General features: G+C 50.3%; 2 protein-coding genes and 1 long non-coding RNA gene across 53 annotated transcripts in view; 1 reads left to right on the forward strand and 2 right to left on the reverse strand.

Annotated features, from left to right (window-relative positions):
- LOC119849376 (zinc finger protein 420-like) overlaps positions 1 to 25,031 on the forward strand; it is a 3,142,523-nt gene that overhangs the window by 2,352,267 nt on the left and 765,225 nt on the right. The window lies entirely within an intron of this gene.
- The window catches only part of LOC119849403 (zinc finger protein 501-like), a 1,099,011-nt gene that overhangs the window by 197,176 nt on the left and 876,804 nt on the right, over positions 1 to 25,031 (reverse strand). The gene's annotated exons all lie outside the window — the stretch shown is intronic.
- Positions 11,356 to 24,950, reverse strand: LOC119849430. The gene is made up of 7 exons (XR_005290475.1): positions 24,836 to 24,950; positions 20,889 to 21,039; positions 20,087 to 20,269; positions 19,274 to 19,418; positions 18,392 to 18,433; positions 16,619 to 16,715; positions 11,356 to 13,048 (listed from the first exon to the last, which is right to left on the reverse strand). It is a non-coding gene; the product is annotated as an uncharacterized LOC119849430 (long non-coding RNA).

Consider the following 25,031-nt stretch of genomic DNA (forward strand, 5'->3'; position numbering starts at 1 on the left):
TAGCCCTTCGCCTTGCCCATATCTCCCTGTGGAGAATGTGGGCATTCTTAATTATTCTTTTTTGTAATGAACAATATGTATGACTCAGCTTCCTCTCTCATTTTGCTTTGTTACCCTCTGGGACCGGGGAATTAACGTCTGTTGGAGTACAGTAGGCCTCCCCAGGTTGGCAGGGATACGCTATAACGAACTGTTCAAATATGAATGGAGTGCCCTGGAGAGAGAATGGACTACACAACGACCGGGCATCGGTTTGTGATGACCGTGAGCCAAGGGAACATCTTGGGACGGAGGGACTAGGTTATAAAGAGACAGGGCTTCCAGTTAGCTACTGCCCCAGGCAGGGCCGGCTTTAGGTGTTGGCGACACGGGTGCCCGCAGAGGTGCATGATGCCAATGGGCAGAGGAGCGCCCAGAGCGGTGAGTGACAGTGGGGAACATTCCTCTGTGCCCTCCTAGGGGGCTCTGGGGGGTGGGGGGGGGCAAGCAACAATGCCAGGTGCTCCATGCCTCTAGGGCAGTTTCCCCATGTGGGTGCAGAAGGGGCTCGGGGACTCAGAAGGGATTATTCATTATTATTATTTTGTCTTTTACAAATAATTTCAGACATATCTCTCAGCTTAGACGCCTGAAAATCACCCTCAATTTTATCAGTGGCTACACTCTCTGCTTCTCTGCACTAGCCCAAGATGGGTCCATCTCCCCTTCCGTCTGCCAGGGTTCGCGCCTTCCCTTACTTTATTTTTGGGAGCATGCGGAAACCTGACTGCAGGAGCCAAAGATTTGCTCCACGTAAGGCAGGGGTCTCAAACTCGAATCACCAGGAGGGCCACATGAGGACTCATACATTGGCCCAAGGGCCGCATCACACCCCTCCCCACTCTGCCCCTGCCCGCCGGGTGCAGCAGGGGGCTCAGGGCAGGGGGTTGGGGTGCAGGAAAGAGTGCGGGGTGTGGCAGGGGGCTCAGGGCAGGGTGTTGGGGTGCAGGAGAAAGTGCAGGGTATGGCAGGGGGCTCAAGGCAGGGAATTGGGGTGCGGGCTGCAGGGTGGGGTTCAGGTTCCGGCCCTGCGCCGCTTACCTTGAGCAGCTCCGGGGTGGCAGGGGTGCGCGCTGGGGCCAGGGGAGGCTCCCTGCGTGCCCTGGCCCCAGCCCTGTGCCACTGTGCTCCGGGAAGCGGTAGGCACCCAGCTCCCTGTGGCCCCAGGGGGAGGGGGAGCAGAGTACGCCGTGAGCTGTTCTTGCCTATGGGTACCTCCCCTGAAGCTCCTATTGGCCGCGTGTCCCCGTTCATGGAGTTCTCTGCTCCCCTTCCCCCCGGGGGCGGTGCGGGGCCCACAGCACCACGGGGTTGGCAAACCTGCGGGCTGGATCCAAAGTCCTGAGGGGCCCGATCCGGCCCAGGGCCATAGTTTGCCCACCCCTGGCCTGGAGATAGGCTAGGGACACAGCGCGCTGGGGAGGGGCCGGAAGGGGCCACGGGGAGCTTGGCGGGCCACAATAGACGCTTTGAACTCATGAAGGTTGCAAGGATTTGTCCCCCGCTCCTGCTGTCATTCGGCAGTTCAGAGTTTTGGAGCCGCTCTATATTGGTGTAGATTTGTCTGCCAACATTTTAAAGTTTTGCTGCTGTCAAGAGGAATAAAGAACACTTCTATGTTCTTCCATACTTCAGTCTCTGTAGCCTGAAGTAAAATCACCAGGCCAGGCTCCTGTTGTCTATACATCGCACATGTTGTGAGAGATAAAGCATGGTTCCTTGCCAATTCTGAGACAGACATTGCAGATGGGATGATGTAGTTGGGGATTGGTCCTGCTTTGAGCAGGGGGTTGGACTGGATGACCTCCTGAGGTCTCTTCCAACCCTGATAGTCTATGTTTCTATGTGTGTTAAAGCTAGAATGTATGGGTTCCCGACAAATTAATTCCTAATAAAGGGAATTTTTTTTCAGAATAAGCCCTGGCATCAACTTGCGCAATTTTAATTAGCCTAATCAAGTGATTATTTTTGTAAAGACATTGTCTGCTATTTAACAGTATTTTCCAAGTCCAAAATTTTGCACTTGTTTATATATTTATATTATTGCTTTTTGTTTTGTAGCTAACGTAGAAGTTGCTAAGTTATACAGTTATAACAACATAACCCCTGGCGAAGCAAGCTCAGCGTGTTCAGTATTCTATTTGACTGGTTATTGCGAATACGTTTTTTAAGCCTTCATCTCGTGAGACTCCAATTTTACAGTTATGGATAGCAGAAATTCCAGTAGCAGAAGACGCAATGTCCATCACGTTTTACTGGAATATGTGAAAGAGTATACTTCTCTTTTAAATGACTTACTCCTGTTTTGGTTTTTTTTATTTATTTACAAATACAAAAACGAAATGGGCGAACTAAGTTTTTATTCTGTTTGTTTGCAGAGTTATTTGAAAGCAATAACAGCCCAGCCCGAAGGAAAGCTGATCTATAAAGGATCCTCTCTCATGGCATTGTATTAAACCAGCTCGATAGAACTTATCTGCTCTATCAAGTGGCATCTTTTACAATGTACAGACAGATCTGTTGTTCTTTAAAGCATTTTGAAGTTAATTTTTTTTTGCCCAAATCACAGGATGTGACAGATTTCTTGTAACTTATCAGTTCTCTCTGTTTTTTGCCTTCAGATCCGGGCGTCCAGAGAATGGCGGCTGCTGGCCGGGAGCCCAGGCAGCAGCTGCCACCAGCAGCAGCCCAGAACGAAGGGTGGCCTGGTATATGGTGTATTGCCACCCTTACTTCTGCGCTGTGGGAGTCTGAAGCAAAGATCACTCAGGACAGTGGTGGAAAGTGGTTGGGAAACAGGAAATTTTGGGGAACGGGTAGCGAAGAGGCCTGCAGGGACTGACAGCGGAAGAGAGAACACCAGGAGCAATTGCTTCTGGCGTCCCAGGAGGTGGAGAGGGGTGAGACAGTGGGTGGAAGGGGAGTGGGTCTCATAATGAGTGACTGGGCTAGCTGCACCCTGTCCCCTTCCGGGTTTCTCTGAGCGCCCGCAGGTATCAGGCCGCAGGCTTTTCCCTCTCCTGGAGCGGAATTCTGCAATTTTACCACTACCGACACCGGGCCCTGGGCGATAATAACTTACGTATGAGAACCTCACTTGCCCAGCAAATCAGGCCGAGTACAGATACTTTCGTCCGTCTGGGGTCAGTGTTGTAGAGTGACAAAACAGGCAGCTTCAAACCCTAGCAGTGTTTATTTTGGAGTAGGAAAAAGGGATGAGAAAAAAAAATTAAAATAACAGTCATCACACCTGCCTGCCTGCCCCTGGAAGGCCCAACTTCTTCAGATGCCCCGACAGGGTCTCCTTGGCTCTGTGTCTTTCCCCCAAACAATCACCTTCCAGCTCGGAGCCCGATTTGTCTTGGTTCCAGCCGTAAGGGGCGATGAACAAGACTTCCCTAGCCTTCCAGGCTTTCGACAGGTTGACATGATAAGCGTGTACCTCTTTTTGCCACCTGGGCATCCAGATCTCATTGTTTATGGGTATCATGCAACCTCAAAGCACCTTCTGAGCCAGCAGCAGATTCTCCTGGGCAAAGACCCTCCGGGTGCGGAGCTGTTCGCGTGGTTGTAACGTGTATCGGGCTGACCCCATGACTGGAGTTTCTTGCTCCTCCCAATCCTCCCTTAGGAGGTCGCGGATGCCCTGGGGTTGCCTCCCATAGAGACGTTCGAAGGGGGAGAACCCAGTCGAGGCTTGGAGAACATCCCATATGGCAAACACCCAGGCTGGGATTGACGTGTCCCAGTGTCCAGGGTTGTTTTCCCACGAACTTACGCAGAATCACCTTGAGGGGTCCATTAAACCTCTCCACTCGCCCGTAGGTTTGGGTTCGTAACCTGCTCCCAGGCTCGGCTCAAGGTGGGGTCCTCCCTCTGTTCCCTGATGAGTCCCCGTCACGCTCCAGCTCTGCCTGGGCATCCTTCATGGGGGGTCTCCGCATCAGGCTATGGGTCACCTGAAGTCTCGGTGGGGTTGGATGGCCACTCTCCTGGGTCAGGCTCTGATCGGTGCCCAATCCCCACCTTGCTAGCCCTTTCTTCCCCTCTTCTGCGGGTCGACAACCATATTCACGTAGGGTCTCCTGGATCCCCAGCCAGTCCTGTCCCAGGACCACAGGAAAGGCCAATTTTGGGGGCTACACCCACCTGGAGAACCTAGTCATGGTGGCTAGTTTCCAGACTTACCCAGGCGGTCGGATATGACCATATGTCCCCGTGGATATACTAGAGATGTGTCTCAGTCCCTGCCAGTCTAGGTTTGGTACCGGGCCAGCCCGGATAAGCATCTGGCTGCAACCATTCTACCAAAGCTGTTGTGGAGATCCCGTCTACTCGTAAGGGGGTCAGGAGTTTCTCTGGACCGCTTTTCCGGGCCCGAGGGCTGGCTATGCACACTTGCCCATAACTACAGTCCATATAGGGGCAGTCTCGCCATAAGTGCCCCTCCTGGCCACACTCATAGCAGCGGTCTTGGTTCCTCTTGGTCCCCAGGTCTGCCTTTTGTCAGGGCTGGCCCCCCTAACAGATCCTCCTCTCTCTGGGCTGTAGATCGGCTGGCTGGCCATCTTCGGTTGGGTTTCGGATTAGCAGGTAGCATCAGGGGCATGCGTTGTGGGTCCCCTGGTTGGGGTGACAGGTGGGATCCCTTCTGGCAGCCCAGCTGTGGCAGGGGAAGGTGATCTTGTTGGTTGCATCTGCTGGACCAACTGTTCTTGTTGCACCCGGTGTTACGCGGCCAGCTCCTGTTTCATCTGTTGTTGCTGGGCAACAACCTGCTGTAATTGTTGAGTGTGGAACTGCTGTTGCTAGGGTCACCTGCTGCTGGTGGTTTTCCAGCCGCCGTTTCAGGAACTTGTCTATCTCCTTCTCAGGAGAGAGTGACTGCTAGTCAGGACAGAGGGGTTGTCAACTCATCAGCTGTCTCGCATACGGGGCCTTTCAGAGGGAGCCGATCGGCGCCCGCGTACTCCATTATGTGTCACAGGCCCTGTACACCCCGTCCGTCTTTGGGGGCGGGGTGAGGGCACCGCTGCCCCCCAGTTAAGTCCGCCTGCCTGCCCTTAGCCTCAGGGCAGTACGGCCCAATGGCCAGAGTCAATATGGGTGCCCTCTCACTCAGACTCGACGGCCTAGTGGCCAGAATCAACACAATTTCCTTCTCCCTTGGGCTGTATAGCCTGGTGGTCAGAGTCCATAAAACAGCCCTCCTCAGCAGGGCTATGCAGCTTATTGGCCAGAGTCAGGGAAGTGGGCCATCACCAAAGAGGGGATGGTGGCCAGGGTAGGGAGACCCGGGCTCTCCCTCTCCACCGGGTCCCCATCCAGGGCCCTGATAGTGGCAAGCATCCGTGCCATGGAGTTGGCAGGGATCCAGCTGAAACCCAGCGACTCAAAAGCTGGGTCACTAGCTGGTCCACTGCCTGGCTCCCCTGGGCTTCTTCCTCCTGTATCCCCTGATGCCATGTCCGTGATGTCTTCAGGGTCTCTGGGGTCCCCAGGCTGCGCTACCCCTGGTGACTCTGGCCTCCACATGGGCATCCACAGGTATCCAGCTGTCTGCCTAGCTCTCAGTGTCTCCAGCTCCTACGGTCTGGGGCTTTGGCTGTTCCCTGGGCTGGAGCCAGCAGCATGTGTCCCGCCTCTCCCACGTTCAGCCTAGAATGAGCTGGGCGGCTCCCTTTTATACTGAGACAGCACTTGGAGCATGCCCAGCAGGGGCGAGGGGGCGTGGCTTTCTCTGCCCACCATGTAGGGTTAACCCCTTCTTTTCCAGTGCGGGGCCTGTACACCCCGTCACATCTCCACACCCAGGGATGTTCATACTCCCACCCATTACATCCGACTCACTAGATTCCCTAATTCTGCAAAATGTGATTTCCTGACATCTAATGCTGCTGAGATCCTGCATTCAGTGATCTCCCTGCCCTTCCTGTTCCTTACTCCCCAGAACCCCACCAGCCCATGCTGGTCGTTCCTCGCTTCCCCAGGACTCTCGCATTGTCTCTGGACTGCTAGGTCAGCAAGGAGCAGTTCCAGGGGGACTTGCCCCCTCTCTGGCATCTTCACTTTCCGGCACATGGTTTTACCTTCTGTATGTTTTAGGAGCCTCTTTGATAATAACTAAGGCTCCGTTTTAGTAAAAGTTCTGGACAGGTCACGGGCCCTAAACAAAAATTCACAGGGCTGTGACCTGTCCATGATTTTTACTAAAAATACCCACCGTGACAAAAACTTGGCTGGGGGCCAGTCCAGGGGCACGGCAGGTGCTAGGGGAGTGGGGGCTGCTGTTACTAGGGGGGGGGTTGCTGAGGCTTCCTACCGGCTCCGTCCCTGCAGAGTGTTGTGTACCTATGGGTACCTGGTGAGCTGACCCTGGGATTTACTGGTCTACGATGGATTGTGGTTAAACTAATATATAAACCTATACATTCAACTGATCTCCCCTTTCTTTCCAATTTACAAACTTGATATGATTTCCCACCTGGAACAAGGGGAAGAGTTATGGGCCCCAGAGGTCAAAGGAAAGAGAGATCCTTAGAGTTCCCTACACTGGTGAGGAGACATTAAACAAACTCAGAATCTGTAAGCGTCTGGAGGAAAGAGCTGGGATTCCACACAAAGACCATGAGAGCTTTCTAAGTTCAGGATTCTCCTCAGCTGGTGTTGTATCTTCAGGGTACATAACACTCATGCCCTCTTACTGATTCTGACTGACACCTGTCAGTACCTCCCTCCCTTCCCATTGAGAGCTTGGGTGGGATGTTGAGGCAGAATTGATCCCTTTCTCTCTCCCATAGAAGGGAAGAGTTTGGGGGAATTCAGATCCTGATTTTTATTTTCTCTCTCTCTAGCTCTTATTTTGGTTTGCCCTTCCCTTTTCCTGAGGTTTCTCTCTGTATCCCAACAGGTGATGGGACGGTGAGTAAGAACGAGGAGCAGAAACCCCAGCATGAAGATGCTGAGCAAGTGGAACCAAATGGGGTATTATCACAAAGATCCAAAGGGAAAATGTTCAGGGGTAATGAGCAGCGAAAAGCCTGTCAGAATCAGGAGATGCCAGAGAGCGAACAGGGAAACCAGAAAGGGGAGAATGTATGTAAACCCATGAATGGGTGGGGAACTCACAAGGACCTCAAAGAAACAGTAACCCAGCAGAAAATGCTCATGGAAAAGAGAAAAAATACATGCAGTGAATGCGGGAAACATTTCAGTTACCACTCAGGCCTTGTTAGACATGAGATAATTCACATGAAAGAGAGACCCTATGAATGCAGTGAATGTGGGAAAAGTTTCACTCAGAGCTTAAAACTTATTACGCATCAGAGAATCCACACAGGGGAGAGACCCTATGAATGCTGCGAGTGTGGGAAACGCTTCACTCGGAGATCAAACCTTTTTACGCATCAGAGAATCCACACGGGAGAGAGACCCTATGAATGCAGTGAGTGTGGGACAAACTTCACTGACAGCTCAGCCCTTCTTAAACATCAAAGGATCCACATGGGAGAGAGACCCTATGAATGCTGTGAGTGTGGAAAAAGCTTCAGTCAGCAAGCAAGCCTTCTTACACATCAGAGAATCCATACAGGGGAGAGACCCTATGGATGCTCAGAGTGCAGGAAAAGTTTTACTAGGCGCTCAAACCTTATTACGCATCAGAGAATCCACACAGGGGAGAGACCCTACAAATGCTGTGAGTGTGGGAAAAACTTCACTGACAGCTCAGCCCTTCTTAAACACCAAAGAATCCACACAGGAGAGAGACCCTACGTATGCTGTGAGTGCGGGAAAAGCTTCACGCGGAGCTCAAACCTTATTACTCATCAGAGAATACATACAGGGGAGAGACCCTACGAATGTTGTGAGTGTGGGACAAACTTCATTGACAGCTCAGCCCTTCTTAAACATCAGAGAATCCACACAGGAGAGAGACCTTATGAATGCTGTGAGTGTGGGAAAACCTTCACTCAGAGCTCAAAACTGGTCACACATCAGAGAACCCACACAGGGGAGAGACCCTATGAATGCTGTGAGTGCGGGAAAACCTTTATTCAGAGTTCAGACCTTATTAGACATGAGAGAATCCACACGGGGGAGAGACCTTATGAATGCTGCGAGTGTGGGAAAAGCTTCACTCAAATCTCAAGCCTTATTACACATCAGAGAATCCATGTGGGAGAGAGACCCTATGAATGCTGTGAGTGTGGGAAAAGCTTCACTCAGAGCTCATACCTTATTAGACATCAAAGAACCCATAAAGGAGAGCATTTATGAATGCTGTGAGTGTGGGAATACCTTTACTCAGGGTTCAGCCCTTTTTTATCATAAGAAAGTCCTCACCAGAGAGAGATCCTCTCGGTGCTGTGAGCGTGGGAAAAGATTCACACAGAGCTCAGATCTTAATACGCATCAGAGAATCCACATATGAGAGAGACCCTATGCAAGTTATGAGTGCGGGAAAAGCTTCACTCAGAACTCATCTGTCATCAGAGAAACTGTAACAGGGAACAACACCATGAAACCCTTGTCTAGAACTGTCAACTTTTTTTTTTTAAGTCTTTTCCTATTTCCGACATAGTGACTTTAAATGCAGCTTGCACCGTTTGCGTCACCATAGTCCCTCAGCTCCCCCAAGTGAGTTGCCCACTTTTGCCTCTTGCAGCTCAACCTTCTTTGGGTTTCAGAGGAGCAGCCGTGTTAGTCTGTATCCACAAAAAGAAAAGGAGGACTTGTGGCACCTTAGAGACTAACAAATTTATTTGAGTATAAGCTTTCGTGAGCTATAGCTCAGCTGTAGCTCATGAAAGCTTATGCTCAAATAAATTTGTTAGTTTCTAAGGTGCCACAAGTACTCCTTTTCTTCTTTGGTTTGAATCTCATGGTCCTTTCTATCAACCCCATTGTCCTATGAGTCTTGGAAGTATGTGTCCTTCCTATCAGGAATGTCCAGGACCGTCTTATCTCCTCAGATGGAGGACATATGTATGACCTCAGCTAGCTAAATGGAGGTAAAATTTACTTGGCCCTGATCACCATGATTTCCATGGAGTTAGCTAGTTTGCCTTCGCTTTTCTTATGTAAAAAAACAATTCTTCCTGTAAAGCCATGTATACTGGCTGGGGTGATCTAGAACATTTCCTCTTGACCTGACCTAACCTCCATCACACTTCCTAATCTAAATAAACCTGGAGAATCACATTTTTACTCTTCCTACCACTGCAAAGTTGGTGTTCAAGTCACCACATAACGCTCTGAGGAGAGATTGTCTCATTCCCCGTTCTCACAATGCCCAGGGTTGCAATGAACAGTAGTTGTTTTTCCTTCCATTTTTCTCATCTAAAATAAATGTTAATATAACAAAAAGCAGGAGCGGGGTGGGAAGAAAAGAATATGGGATGTGTCGGAGGGATCCCCTCCTTCCCCATCGCTCCAGAACTCTAAACTTCCGTCTCAGCCATGCAGAGGTTATCTTCTTTATGGAATCATACAATCATAGAAGATTAGGGTTGGAAGAGACCTCAGGAGGTCATCTAGTCCAATCCCCTGCTCAAAGCCAAACCAATCCCAACTAAATCATCCCAGCCAGGGCTTTGTCAAGCCAGGCCATAAAAACTGCTAAGGATGGAGATTCCACCACCTCCCTAGGGAACCCATTCCAGTGCTTCACCACCCTCCTAGTGAAATAGTGTTTCCTAATATCCAACCTAGACCTCCCCCACTGCAACTTGAGACCATTGCTCCTTGTTCTGTCATCTGCCACCACTGAGAACAGCCTAGCACCATCCTCTATGGAACCCCCCTTCAGGTAGTTGAAGGCTGCTATCAAATCCCCCCTCACCCTTCTCTTCTGCAGACTAAATTACCCCAGTTTCCTCAGCCTCTCCTCATAAGCCAAGTGCCCCAGCCCCCTGATCATTTTCATTGCCCTCTGCTGGACTCTGTCCAATTTTTCCACATCCTTTCTGTAGTGGGGGGACCAAAATTGGATGCAATACTCCAGGTGTGGCCTCACCAGTGCCGAATAGAGGGGAATAATCACTTCCCTCGACCTGCTGGCAATGCTCCTACTAATGCAGCTCAATATGCTGTTGGCCTTCTTGGCAACAAGGGCAGACTGCTGACTCATAAGCAGCTTCTCATCCACTATAATCCCCTGGTCCTTTTCTGCAGAACTGCTGCTTAGACACTCGGTCCCTAGTCTGTAGCGGTGAATGGGATTCTTTCATCCTAAGTGCAGGACTCTGCACTTGTCCTTGTTGAACCTTTTCAGATTTCTTTCTTTTCAATCCTCCAATTTGTCTAGGTCACTCTGGACCCTATCCCTACCCTCCAGCATATTTACCTCTCCCCCAGCTTAGTGTCATCTGCGAACTTGCTGAGGGTGCAATCCATCCCATCATCCAGATCTTTAATGAAGATGTTGAACAAAACTGACCCCTGGGGCACTCTGCTTGATACTGGCTGCCAACTAGACATGGAGCCATTGATCACTACCCGTTGAGCCTGACAATCTAGCCAGCTTTCTATCCACCTTATAGTGAATTCATCCAATCCATACTTTTTTAATTTGCTGTCAAGAATGCTGTGGGAGACCGTATCAAAAGCTTTGCTAAAGTCAAGATCTATCATGTCCACCATTTTTCCCATATCCACAGAGTCAGTTATCTCACCACAGAAGGCAATCAGGTTGGTCAGGCATGACTTACTCTTGGTGAATCCATGTTGACTGTTCCTGATCACCTTCCTCTCCTCCAAGTGCTTCAAAATGTATTCCTTGAGGACCTGCTCCATGATTTTTCCAGGGACTGAGGTGAGGCTGACTGGCCTGTAGTTCCCCAGATTCTTCTTCTATTTTTTAAAGATGGGCACTATATTTCTCTTTTTCCAATCGTCCGGGACTTCCCCTGATTGCCACAAGTTTTCAAAGGTCGTGATCAATAGCTCTACAATCACATGAGCCAACTCCCTCAGCACCCTTGCATGCATTAGATCCAGACCCTTGGACTTGTGCATCTCCAGCTTTTCTAAACAGTTCTTAACCTGTTCTTTCACCACTTGAGGGCTGCTCAGTGTTACTAGGGCTGGAGATCATAGATTCATAGAACTGGAAGGGACCTCAAGAGATCCCTCTAGTCCAGTCCCCTGCACTCATGGCAGGACTAAGTATTATCTAAACCATCTCTGACAGGTGTTTGTCCAACATGCTCTTAAAAATCTCCAATGTTGGAGATTCCACAACCTCCCCAGGCAATTTATTCCAGTGCTTAACCACCCTGACAGGAAGTTTTTCCTAATGTCCAACCTAAACTGCCCTTGCTGCAATTTAATCCAATGGCTTCTTGTCCTGTTCTCAGAGGTTAAGAAGAATTTTTCTTCCTCCTCATTCTAACAACCTTTTATATGCTTGAAGTTGATGAAAGTTTCAAAGGGGAATTCAAATGGATCGAAAAACAAAGTGTTGTAACCCGGGGTTCTTTAAACCCAAAGCTCTTGGTAACTTTACTCTGTGCCAGGTGGTGTCAGGAAATAAATCTGTGGAGATATGGCCGCCCAACCAATAGCTTGCTGGCACAAACAATACAATGCAAGAGTGGTCTCAGTTAAAGCTTTATTTTACTGAGTCTCAAGCACTTACACACATCTGCAACATGTGAGGGAAAACACTCCCAACCCTCGATAGTTACCAAAGTGTGGTGCAGAGACAGCCTTCCAATTGGCCCATCTTTCAGCTGCCCTTGGGAACCCTAAATTGTTTCCATGAAGAGATCCCAAAGTGTCCAAAGTGCTCTCCTCGCTTCTTTATCCTCACTGATAGACAATGACATATCAAGCAAAAAAAAAAACCATGTTCGGTAAGCCATTTCAAAAGCTAAGTGAGAGGTTTTCTCTGCTTACTAATTAGCCAGATGTGTTCCTGTAAATTTTGCATATCTTGAGGCTGTGACGGACACCTCTAAGAGGGCAAATGTAGACAGATCTCTTGCTTTTCTCCTAAAACACAGGCTCCAGCACAACCAACAGAGATTTCATCAGGGAGGGACGTAGATGCAGGCAAAGTTTGAGCCAGAGGCTCCCTTCCTTCCTGGCTTAGTCATGCATGGAATGGGTTCCTACGGAGGTGGTGGAATCTACTTCCTTAGAGGTTTTTATAGTCAGGCTTGACAAAGCCCTGCCTGGGATGATTTAGTTGAGGTCGGTCCTGCTTGAGCAGGGGGTTGGACTAGATGACTTCCTGAGGTCCCTTCCAACCCTGATATTCTATGATTGTATGATTCTCTGCTAAGCTGCACTCCCTCAAAAAGGCCCACAAGTTTTGGCTGCTGTTAGCAACACGTATGATCATCAATTTTTCACTATTGGTACTGATCCATCAAAATCTCCCCATACAGTGGGATCGTTTGGAGTTTAAATCCCAGTTTCCATCTATTGGTAAAGCCACTTCTGGGAAGTTTGGCTGTTTTTTCTCCCTATATGAGGATGCTAAAAGTTTGCTAAATAACATAACTCAATAATGACAGTGCTGAGTGAAGCAGGTTTGAATGGATCAGTGGAGAACATGATGGGAGAATCTCTTGCCCTGATTCTGAGTCATCAAATGTAACCTGTTCTGGAATTTTACTTGACACTTTCATTTTCATGTCATCTACCTCTCTGCAATGTGGGTTTCTCTCTTTCTGGGCTGTTTGGTCACTCAAGTGGCGATTAGTTTAGATTGTCAGGATGTTGCTCAGATTTATTGGACAAATGACTATTTGCTAACATGATTTCTCACTTTAGTTTGGCTTTCCTCCCACCCCTGCATGATGACATGGAGAAAATTCAAGTGCAGTTCAGTCAGTAGGAGAGAACGCTCCAATCTACTGGACATGCTAACAAAGGAAGAGCAGTGATTTAAATCCACTTGGAACTGGTGAACAACAGCAGACCCCAAACTGGAACTAACTGAAGGAAGTGCAGATGATCCCAGCGGAGTTCTAGTGTTTAATTCACTATTGGCTCAGACGATCTGGGGAGAGAATTCCACATTAAGTGACTTGGCACTAGGCAAAATGTTCATATAGTTGGTTCCAAAAGCATTTGTAACCCAGGCCCTACAGAAATCTCTCCTAGCTGATCCAATGCTGCATCCGATGAAGTGAGCTGTAGCTCACGAAAGCTTATGCTCTAATAAATTTGCTAGTCTCTAAGGTGCCACAAGTACTCCTTTTCTTTTTGCGAGTACACACACAGTTCTTGGTTTTCATCCAGTAAAGGTAGCTATGGTGGCCAATGGCTCAAGGGAAATTGTTTTTAGAACACCATTCCTTAGTTCGGTGTCACTGATTACAGTCCCAAAAGATGTGATGGTTAGCCTGAGAACAATCATCCTTCACTGTTTGGATTCAAAATTGCATGAGGCAAAGAGAGAGAGAGAGTCCTTTGGAGGATATTCCTTCCGTGTGGATCCCAAACTGGCTGGCTGAGTGGGTAGAAAGGATTTTCATGCTCTGGAAATTACCAAAGAGGGGACTGAATGTGTCGGGCTCCAATTTCAGGCTCTAGGATGAATGAATATTGAGTCCTGATTCTGTTTTTGTCTCATAAAGCTTGTCTGCACTTAAAAATTTTGCCTCTGGTGGGCAAAAGACAGAACTTCAGCACTTCTTAGGCAAAATGTATTTTAGGCAGGAAAATACACAATTTTATGTCCAGTGCTGCAAAATTCCCCCAGGAGTAGGAGTTCATCACAGCACCCTGACCGCAGAACCATGTTAGGACAGAGGGGGGTACACAGGGCTACCGAGGGGTCACAGATTGGGGTTCAGAATGGCTAGTGGGGAGGACAGGCTGGAGCATGAGCTCAGGAGCTAATGGGGTGACAGTGTTTAGCTTAGGGATGGAGGAGGGGACCCATGGGGATGAGGAGTGTGGGGACGGGGCAAACATGCCTGACTGAATGGGAGAGGCTTGGGGTCAGCCAGGGTCTGCATGGGGGAGGCTTCCCAACACCCTAACAATCCCCCCCGACACACACACAGACACAAAGAAAAACTTCCCACCCACACCCAACACCCTCCAGGTTCACTCCTAGGCTCCCTCCCTCTCTCTCTGCTCCTCTGTTACCCCCGACTCCCCCAAGCCTATGAACTGCTTCTGACAGGTGCAGGAAATACAGCTCTGTGTTGTAATTTAAATGAATTGCACAAAGTTCTGTGTTAATATGCCTTGTAAGGAATCTATTTGTAAAAAAAAAGAAAAAAATTACCAGATTTTTTTTTTTTGGTCTGTATTATTACAGACATACTTGTTGACAGATCTTTTGAAACTCAAGTTGCAGTGGGGGAGGTTTAGGTTGGATATTAGGAAAAACTTTTTCACTAGGAGGGTGGTGAAGCGCTGGAATGGGTTCCCTAGGGAGGTGGTGGAATCTCCTTCCTTAGAGGTTTTTAAGGCCTGGCTTGACAAAGCCCTGGCTGGGGTGATTTAGTTGGCGATTGGTCCTGCTTTGAGCAGGGGGTTGGACTAGATGACCTCCTGAGGTCCCTTCCAACCCTGATATTCTATGAAATTACCAAAATAATTGTAACTGGCATGACTATATTGTGCTATTTTGACAAATAAACTATGCAGAATTTTCAAATATCGTGCACAGAATTTTTGATTTTTTGGGTGCAGAATTCCCCCAGGAGTAACCAGTGTGGTGCTTTAATGAAGAAGCTCTATGCTGAAAGAAGAGAGCTCTCCTGTTGGCTTTGTTAATCCACCTCCCTGAGAGGCATTAGCTTTGCCAGCAGGAGAAGCTCTCCCACCAACCTGGCATTGTCTATGTGATGGTTTAGTTCTGTATAACTAGGTTGCTCAGAGATGTGGATTTTTCACACCCATGACCAACGTTAGTATACCGATCTAGGACTGTAGTGTAGATCAAACCTTAGTTTTTTTTTCTTGTGTGTTATGCATTTGCATCTCTTCTCCTCTACCTCCACTTACTTCAAAAGATTAAAAAATGTGAAAATACAAGAGAGGGGTTTTTTTTTGCACAGTGCAAACATTCCCACAGAGGAGACCCCTTCCACCAATGCACATGGCAGAAAATCAAGAGAGATATGAACTCACAGAAGTGAGACCAAGTTTCAGAGGGGTAGCCGTGTTAGTCTGTATCCACAAAAACAATGAGGAGTCTGGTGGAAGCTTAAAGAGTAACAGATTGATTTGGGCATAAGCTTTCGTGGGTAAAAAACCCACTTCTTCAGATGCATGGAGTGAAAAACTGGAAAGTGGGAGTGTCCTACGTTGTGACAAACCACAACTTGGTTTCACTTGGTGGCAATGAGGATTAAAAGAAAACGAACGTATATGACAAGTTTTTGTGATCTTTGAATGTGTGATTGTTAAGGCTGCGAGTCTGTCATGGAGGTCACGGATTCCGTGATTTTTCGTGACTTCTGCAGTGGCTGGTGCTGGCCCCGGGCAGTTTGGGTGTGTGGGAGGGGGCTCAGGGCTAGGGGCAAGGGTTTGGGGGGGACGCTTAGCTGGGGAGGGGGGCTGCAACTCCTAGACAGCGGAGGGGTCTCCGCCCAGTGCGCCACCAGGCCCCATCCCCACAGCTCCCATTGGCTACAATTCCTGGCCAATGGGAGCTGCTGCGGCAGCCGGCGCTTGTGGCAGGAACAGCGGAGGAGCTCCTGCCCTGGCCCCTGCCTCAACCGCCTAGGAGCTGCAGGGTCGTGGAACCAGGTAGGGAGCCCCGCCAACCCTCCCCCAGTACCAGCGCGGGTCCCCACCGCAGCCTATCTCCCCCCTCCCTGTACCAGCGGGGGTCCTGGGCCATGCGCCGCAGCCCAGCCTCCCTCTTCCCCAGCACCAGAGGGGGGCCCAGGTCACCTCGACCCCCTCCCCCAGCACCCGGGGTGCCCCAGGCCACTGCACTTTGCAGTGCACTCCCACCCAAGTTTTTTAGTAGGTAGGTATTTTTAGTAAAAGTCATGAACAGGTCATGGCCCGTGAATTTTTGTTCAGGGCCCGTGACCTGTCCATGACTTTTACTAAAAATACCCATGACTAAAACGTAGCCTTAGTTATTGTTACCAATGTTGCCTGATTTTTTGAGGGCTGTTTATTATTGTTATAGACTTGCCAGTTGATCTGAGCAGAAGGTTTTCGTCCCAGAACCAGGCTACACAGAATCAAATGTAGTGAGTTCAATAGCTTGCAAGAGTAACCCACACACCTCCTGGGTGTGGTGCTCTGTCCCATCTGGTGGCACGGAGACCACTTACAGAGAGAAGAATGAGTTTGCTCTACAGTCTTAGCTAACGGCCCATTGGCTTTTAGCTCATGGGGTGAGGCTGATGCACTAAGCTCCAGAGGTTTGATCCCACCCGCCGATGACCGGGGTCTGTCGGCATTACACAAGGACCCTTGGGAGCTGTGGCAAAAACACTCATGCTGAGGACAAAACAAAGCCTTAGAGACTTTTATTAAAATAAATGAGAAAGTTATCAAAGCTCCAAACCACAAAATCAAAAGGAAATAATACAGTTCTGGGGGTACTATAGTATCATTTAATAAAAGTTTCCTCTATTAACATACTCACTCCCTTCCTTGGGGACCTGGTGGTAAGAGTCAAAGGACCAGCCTCGTCGTTGGCATGCCAGATGAGTCCGATGGTCCAGGTTCCTCAATGCTCAACACTGATGGTGAATAATAGAGCTGAAGAGTCAGCTGCTGAGTAGCTAAATTAACAGCTAAAAGACTCAAAAGATAAAGATGAAAAAGCCAAGAGCTGGATAAAGCTAGCGAGAGCTGCTTCCACTTAGAATCATAGAATCATAGAATCATAGAATATCAGGGTTGGAAGGGACCCCAGAAGGTCATCTAGTCCAACCCCCTGCTCAAAGCAGGACCAAGTCCCAGTTAAATCATCCCAGCTAGGGCTTTGTCAAGCCTGACCTTAAAAACCTCTAAGGAAGGAGATTCTACCACCTCCCTAGGTAACGCATTCCAGTGTTTCACCACCCTCTTAGTGAAAAAGTTTTTCCTAATATCCAATCTAAACCTCCCCCATTGCAACTTGAGACCATTACTCCTCGTTCTGTCATCTGCTACCATTGAGAACAGTCTAGAGCCATCCTCTTTGAAACCCCCTTTCAGGTAGTTGAAAGCAGCTATCAAATCCCCCCTCATTCTTCTCTTCTGCAGACTAAACAATCCCAGCTCCCTCAGCCTCTCCTCATAAGTCATGTGCTCTAGACCCCTAATCATTTTCGTTGCCCTTCGTTGTACTCTTTCCAATTTATCCACATCCTTCCTGTAGTGTGGGGCCCAAAACTGGACACAGTACTCCAGATGAGGCCTCACCAGTGTCGAATAGAGGGGAACGATCACGTCCCTCGATCTGCTCGCTATGCCCCTACTTATGCAACCCAAAATGCCATTGGCCTTCTTGGCAACAAGGGCACACTGCTGACTCATATCCAGCTTCTCGTCCACTGTCACCCCTAGGTCCTTTTCCGCAGAACTGCTGCCGAGCCATTCGGTCCCTAGTCTGTAGCGGTGCATTGGATTCTTCCATCCTAAGTGCAGGACCCTGCATTTATCCTTATTGAACCTCATTAGATTTCTTTTGGCCCAATCCTCCAATTTGTCTAGGTCCTTCTGTATCCTATCCCTCCCCTCCAGCGTATCTACCACTCCTCCCAGTTTAGTATCATCCGCAAATTTGCTGAGAGTGCAATCCACACCATCCTCCAGATCATTTATGAAGATATTGAACAAAACGGGCCCCAGGACCGACCCCTGGGGCACTCCACTTGACACCGGCTGCCAACTAGACATGGAGCCATTGATCACTACCCGTTGAGCCCGACAATCTAGCCAGCTTTCTACCCACCTTATAGTGCATTCATCCAGCCCATACTTCCTTAACTTGCTGACAAGAATGCTGTGGGAGACCGTGTCAAAAGCTTTGCTAAAGTCAAGAAACAGCTTTGCTAAAGTCAAGAAACAGCTTTGCTAAAGTCAAGAAACTTGGTGGTTTGCCCTCTTCTGGGGTCTGAGCACTCTGAATATTCATGCCAGTGCCCAACCTTCCATGCCCAAATCTAATTTCCTCACCCCCATAATATTGGGATGCACTTATCCTATAGTCTAATATATTCATATATATTAATGCCAATGGGCTCATTCTCGAAACCTGTTGCTCAAACCAGTTTCTGTTTGTTACCTCCATGTTTTGGTGGTGTACCTTGTGGTTACCATTTAGTCCCAAATTTCTTAACTAAACGTGCTTAGTTCCCCAAAATCTCAAAGGGTGACTGTTAGGCCAGTTATCTATGCCAAAGGTTACAAGTCAACACAGGATACAGACCTGTAGGATCCTTGTGTTACAGCCAAACATCACAGATTAGTCCTATACAAAAATATAAGCCAAATATAATCAAACAAACAAAAAAGGCAGGATATAAAGAAGCAAGCCAGCAGCCTAGCCCTATGGAATAAACCAATGAAAAGGAAATTAAAGATGAAGTTATGGGTGAAAGAGTAAGATAACTTCCCCCCCCCTTCAGTGTAGGTAATCCACCCCCCCAGTGGTGGTAGCTTGGGCCTCTGGAATGATGACCGAAGCATGAAGGGGCATATGAATGTTTAGCATATCTGGCACGTAAATACCTTGCATTGCCAGCTACAAAAGTGACATGCGAACGGCTGTTCGCACTTTCAGGTGACATTGTAAATAAGAAGTGGGCAATATTATCTCCCGTAAATGTAAACAACCTTGTTTGTTTTAGCAATTTGCTGAACAAGAAGTAGGACTGAGTGGACTTGTAGGCTCTAGTTTTACATTGTTTTCTTTTTGAGTTCAGTTATGTAACAAAAAGCAGCTACATTTCTAAGGGCAGGTCTACACTATGGGGTTAAGTCGACCTAAGCTACACAACTATGTGCTACACAGCTAAGTTATTCACATAACTGTAGTCCAGTGGTCTCAAACACGGGGCCTTTCGGGGAAGGGGTTTGAATGGCGGCAGGAAAGGGGTAGGAAGAGGCAGGGCAGGGGCAGGGCCTCATGGAAGGGGTGAAGTGGGGGCGGGGCCAGGGGCAGCCAGGGGGGTTGTCAGTGATGTGGCCCTTTGCTCAACATGTGGCCCTTGTGGTCATTTGAGTGTGAGACCTTTGCTGTAGTCGATGTATCTTACTGCAGTGTCTACACCACACTGAGTCGATGGGAGAAGCTCTCCTGTCAACTTACGTTATGATTCTCGTTCCGGTGTAGTGCTGGAGTTGACGGGAGAGCGACCGGCGGTCGATTTAGCAGGTCTTCACTAAGTTGCCTAGTGCCCTAAGTTGCACTTTTACAATAAAGAGATTGCACGACAGTACTTGTATGAGGTGAACTGAAAAATACAATGTCCTGTGTTTATCTTTTTTACAATGCAAATATTTGTAATAAATACTATAAAATGAGCACTGTGTACTTTGTATTCTGTGCTGTAATTAAAATCAATATATTTGAAAATGTAGAAAAACATGCAGAAATATTTCTAATAAATTTCAATTAGTATGCTATTGTTTAACAGTGCGACTAAAACGGCATTTCATTTTTTGAATCATTCAGTTTTTGAGTTAATGTCATGAGTTAGCCATGAAGAATTGATAGCGCTAATAAAATACACATCATTATCGTCTCCTACTGCCGTTGGACAATGAGGCCTAACACAAACACCTCCTCTTCCTGCATACACAACAGCTGACTGTTGTTCAGTGAATATATCAAATATACATATACATTGGGTTCCTTTGTCTTTAACATAGAAACATTCATCTTTTTCTTGTAAATTTTGATCCTCACACACATCCCAAATTTTCATGGGCCACACATTTATTTTCTTGTAACACCATTCTGACAGCTGCCTGAGGATCCCCCAGCTTCCACTGCAATATAGATACTTCCCCGTTCAGGTTTTCTACTTTCAGTTGCTCACACTCTCCTGGTTTTGCCTGTTGCATTCTGTGATACTTTAGCCACACTGGAATGCCTTCTGCTGAGACAAATTATCCTTACCTCTATCCAACTGCAATTTGTAATCTTCCAGTTGTGTTTCCTGCAGTGCTACCAGGCTGGAGAGATCGGCGACAGCTTTCCACAATGTCCGTGCAGCTGCTACTTCAATAGCTTTTTCTTTGGTTTCCAGCATTTACAGAATGATTCAAACCCCTTACAAGCAGAGTCAAGGGCATCCCTCCCCTGGAAAAAATCTTGTCTCCATGAGCACGGACTTTGTTCTGCTACCCATTTAACAAGGAGGGGGAGCTCTTCAGCTAACCCCCACCATCCTACTCCTTTGGCTTTGTTCCCTCCTGAAGCTTCAGAGTGGTTACTCTGTCCAACACGCTGCAATCCTTTTTGACAAAATGGCACAGAGAGTTGGCTGCTATTACCTTTCTACCCTCCCCCAGCGTCCATACCCATTCACTCCCAGAAGGGGCCGATGTGGAAGGAGTGCAGGGCGGGGTCCCACACACCTGGGAAAAGGCAGCGGGTCAGGAGCTGGGGGTTCCCACATACTTGGTAGCAGCTGATGTTGGGAAATCAAGGGTCCTTACACACCTGGGAGTGACTGGCATGGAGGGAAAGGGTCCCCACACATCTGGGAGGGGCTGGCATGGAGGGACCAGGGGTCCCCACTCATCTGGAAGCTGCTGGTGTAGATCATGGGCCTTTCTGGTTCACTCAGCTCCTTTAGCGCATTCCAGGAGAGGGGGGGGCGGGCGGGAGGAAGAGTCACCTACTGCTGGGGCCCCAGCCCCTCCCATTGCCCCCCCAGGCATTGATCTCCCCCCACCCCTGGCTGGCCCCTCCTCACCATTGCCCTCGGTCCCCTGGTCATGGAAGCTGCAGATGGGGCTGGTATCCGCGCTTTTCACTCAGCCCTGCAACACCTGGTTCATCTTCTGCTCCATCTCGGTGTCTCCCCGCTGCACCACCCCAAAATCTAGCTCGTTGGCATTATCACCCTGTACTTGGGGGGAGATAGGAGAAGTTACCCCAGCACCAATCACTCAACACGGACCTTCTGATACAGCCCCAGCCTAATCCCCTTAAAATCACCCCCAACTCCAGCTTGCTGGCATTGTCTCGATGCATCTGTGGGAGTTGAGCGGGGTCACCGCATCACCTGACACGGACCCTCTGATATAGTCCCGATGCCCCCAGCCTAATCCCCCAACATCACCCTCAAGTCTAGGTTGCTTGTGCTGCCCCCCTGCACCGGGGGGGGGGAAGAGCTGGGAGGGTCCCCAACCCAGATCCCCACACTCAGCCTATTACCACCCCCCTGAAATTCAGCTCCCTGTTGTCCCCCTGCATTTGAGGGGGATACAGGAGTAACCCCCCAACATAGCCCTGATCCCTCCATTGCCGCCAATAGTCCCCTCCTCTCAGTTTGGGGGGTGTACATGGGGGCACTGTCCAGGCAATGGAGGGGGCACAGAGGACTGTGTGGGCCTCATTGGGAGGGGGTTGGGCTGGGTGGCCACTGAGGAGAACCCGAGGGGTGCACAGGGAGAGGGGGATGGGTCAGCCCCACTGTGGCTGTGGGGGAGGCATTGGGGGAAGGAGGCGGGCGGGGAACAGGGCTCTAGGGGACCAGGGAGGGAACAGAGTGCCCCTGGGAAGGCAAGTGGTGGTTTTAATTAGGGGGACTGGGGGAGAAGCGTAGGCAGCAGGTGGGGATGTGGCCTTGCCCTGGGCTTTGCTGAACCCCCCAGCACCCAAGAGCCAGACTCCCTGTCCCCATCCCTCAGGTCCCCTTCCCACTCACTGCGATGGAAGAGGTGGCACCCCACCACTCTGATCCGGTACACGGGGGCCCCCACCTCCACTGCCCGGTGGGGAAAGCCAATGGTGCAACCCTGCCAAACCCAACCCAGACCCATGGTGGGAGCTGTGCTGCCCCACAGCCTGGGTGGATGCCTCACCCTCACTTCTATTCCCCTTGCAAGGGGCAGGAGTTCTGGGGCTGGCCAGGACAGTGAGGGATGATCTGGGGCTGGATGGCTGTCCCCCACTCAGCATGGGGCACCCCTGGGGGAAGAGAAAGGGACCTTGGGGAAGGGCCAGGGCATGGATGCTTTCCAGGCTTCGGGGTAGGGGGAGCGATAGGGCGGGGGGGGTCCTTCCTGGGCTGGGGGTGCTTCTTGTGCACGTGAATGCCCTCCAGATGAACTTGATGGATTTGATTCACTCAAGGCACCACCCATTAAGAAGCTTGGGGGGGGGGGGAAAGAGGAGCGGCAGTGTTGGACCTCGACTGAACAGCCCACTCCAGGGCTCAGGGGACCAGGCACTGGATGGTGAGTGGGGACTAGTGGTTAGAGCGAGGGGGGCTGGGAGCCCGGGTTTTCTCCCTAGCTCTGGGAGGGGGGCGGGGTCTGTGATGGCGTCAGGCTAGGTGCCAGTTCTTGCCCAGGCTGCAGGCGTCAGCTAAGGACTGACAAACTCATAGCCGGAGCCCAGCTCAGGTCATTTGTGGGCTCGTTTTTCTCAAAATAGGTATTAGTCTTATCTGAAGGCATTTAGCCTTTACGAGATGCGGGTAAGCTGCTGCCTGCATTCATGGCAGCTGCAATGTCCGTATCCCAGGCCATAAGGAAAGCTGGAAGTTTTGCTTTATAACTCATCCTCCTCCTGCCCGCCCAGGACTAGCAAAATCAGCTGGGCCGTGCAGGATCAGCGCAATACACAGGACGGGTCAACGGTCAGGGCTGGCCCTGGGAAACGCTACGGGGCACGAAGCTCATCGTGTGGGCTTGGAAGCCGGCTGAAGGAAATAAAATCAAGCCACAGGGAAATTTTCCATCTTTTTGGCTATTTGAACTCGGAGGGGAGAGAGAGAGACTCTAAACTGCCACCAGAGACCCCCGGAGCTGCCTCCTGGGTCTGCCCTGAAAACCACTTTGAACTAACAGATCACTAAGACTCAGTCACTCTTAGGATTTAGCTAGTAACTCGTTGCGCGGAGGCCTGCTTGCTTTTAACCTGTAAATAACTCTCGGATTCCTTTGTCCGAGTTTATTCCAGGATTGGCTACAGGCCTTGTCTTTAGGGTGTGAGATCTAGGGGACCCGTTGATCTGGGGGAAGGGACTGCAGGCAAGCTGAACGTGGTGCGATTTTTGGCGTAAGTGAGGACGGACCACTCAGTCTAGTCCGTTGCCTACGGGAGATTCCTTGGGCATTAGTCCTGTTGGCAGGGGGCAAACGGAGGGATAGAAACGTTCCCGACTGCCCAACTGGGTGGGGAGGACCAACCGCTGGAGTTGAGAGTCCTACATTCAGAGGGTCTGAGGCCAGAGGGGAGGACTGTGATCCTCCAGTCCAGCAGTTCTCAAATGGGGGTTCATAAACCCCTGGGGGTTTGCAAAGTGTTACAGGGGGTTCTCGGGAAAAGATTCCCTCATGGGGGGACAGAGCTGTCCCTAGGGACCCCGGGCAGCCCGGGGCCAGCAGCCCGGAGCGCCTGCCCTTCCAAGAGCTAAGCCGATCAAAGCGAGCATCTCTTCTTGCACTGAGGAGATTTAAACTCCAAGACTTTATAAGAAGTAGACAGGGAGGTGGATTTTTTTTTTGCTGTTTTTAAAATTCAATAGGCAGCTGGCATTGTTTGTAAAACGACGACGACGAACAAGTTTAAGCTTTGCTGTAACGTGCGTCGTTTGCCCGGACTGCTCAGGACCTGAATGCTTGTGTAGGGGGGACTCTGAGTTGGCTTCTTAAAGCCCTTCAGGCTGTTTCACATCTGATAGTCCCGGGGGAAACCCAGGAGCCTTGTCTGACAACAGGCGTATTCGGCGCGATACAAGCTACGACCGTGAGATCTGGGAAGAGTGTTGCCGGTTTCAGAACGTAATAAAAATACTGTCAGGATAACTCATAGTTAATAACAAATAGTGTGTCATAAGCATGGCAGAAAAACACATTTTTATATTTCCAAGATCACGGCTTTTATAATTGATAGTCAGGTAAAGGAGAAAATCCCGGGAAATATTCATTTTTAGGAGGGGGCTCGCGAGGCCTGACATTTTAGTGAAAGGGGTTCGGGGCTTGTTAAAGTTTGGGAACCACTGGACTAGTCTGACTGCCGGAGGCATAGAGGCCATGGCACGCCTGGAATTCATGCCTGGAGGAACTGCACAGGCATCTCCCCACAGCCAGCCTGCTTCCCCCCCACACCCACCCTGCCCCCCACAGCCAGCCTGCTTCCCCCCCACACCCCACAGCCACCCTGCTTCACCCTGACCCCTGCTTCCCCCATACACCCCCTGCCCCCCACACCGCACAGCCACCCTGCCCCATCCTGCTTCCCCCCACACCTCACAGCCACCCTGCTTCACCCTCACCCCTGCTTCCCTCATACACCCCTCCTGCCCCCCACACCCCACAGCCACCCTGCCCCCACCCTGCTTCCCCCCCACACACACCCCACAGCCATCCTGCCCCATCCTGCTTCCCCCCCACACCCCACAGCCACCCTGCTTCACCCTGACCCCTGCTTCCCTCATACACCCCCTGCCCCCCACACCGCACAGCCACCCTGCCCCCATCCTGCTTCCCCCCACACACACCCCACAGCCACCCTGCCCCATCCTGCTTCCCCCCACACCCCACAGCCATCCTGCCCCATCCTGCTTCCCCCCACACCCCTCCTGCCCCCCACACCCCACAGCCACCCTGCCCCCCAGAGCCCCCTGCCCCCCGGCCACCCCTCACACATTCACCCCCCCCCCCCGCAGACGGCCACGCCCCCCCTGACCTGCCGGGCAACCGGCTCCAACCGCCCGAACGGAAAAACCCAGCTCGCGCCGGGGGGGCGGGGAGGGGGCGGCTACGTCACGGCTCGCGGCGCGGCTCCAACCGCCCCCAGCGAGGCCCCCCGCCCGGCGCGCGCGACGTCACTTCCGGGCAGCTCCCGGCGACCCTCCCCCGCCCTGCTCCACTAGCGCCGGGAA

The sequence above is a fragment of the Dermochelys coriacea genome, chromosome 28, assembly GCF_009764565.3.
Source record: "Dermochelys coriacea isolate rDerCor1 chromosome 28, rDerCor1.pri.v4, whole genome shotgun sequence".
NCBI lineage: Eukaryota > Metazoa > Chordata > Testudines > Dermochelyidae > Dermochelys > Dermochelys coriacea.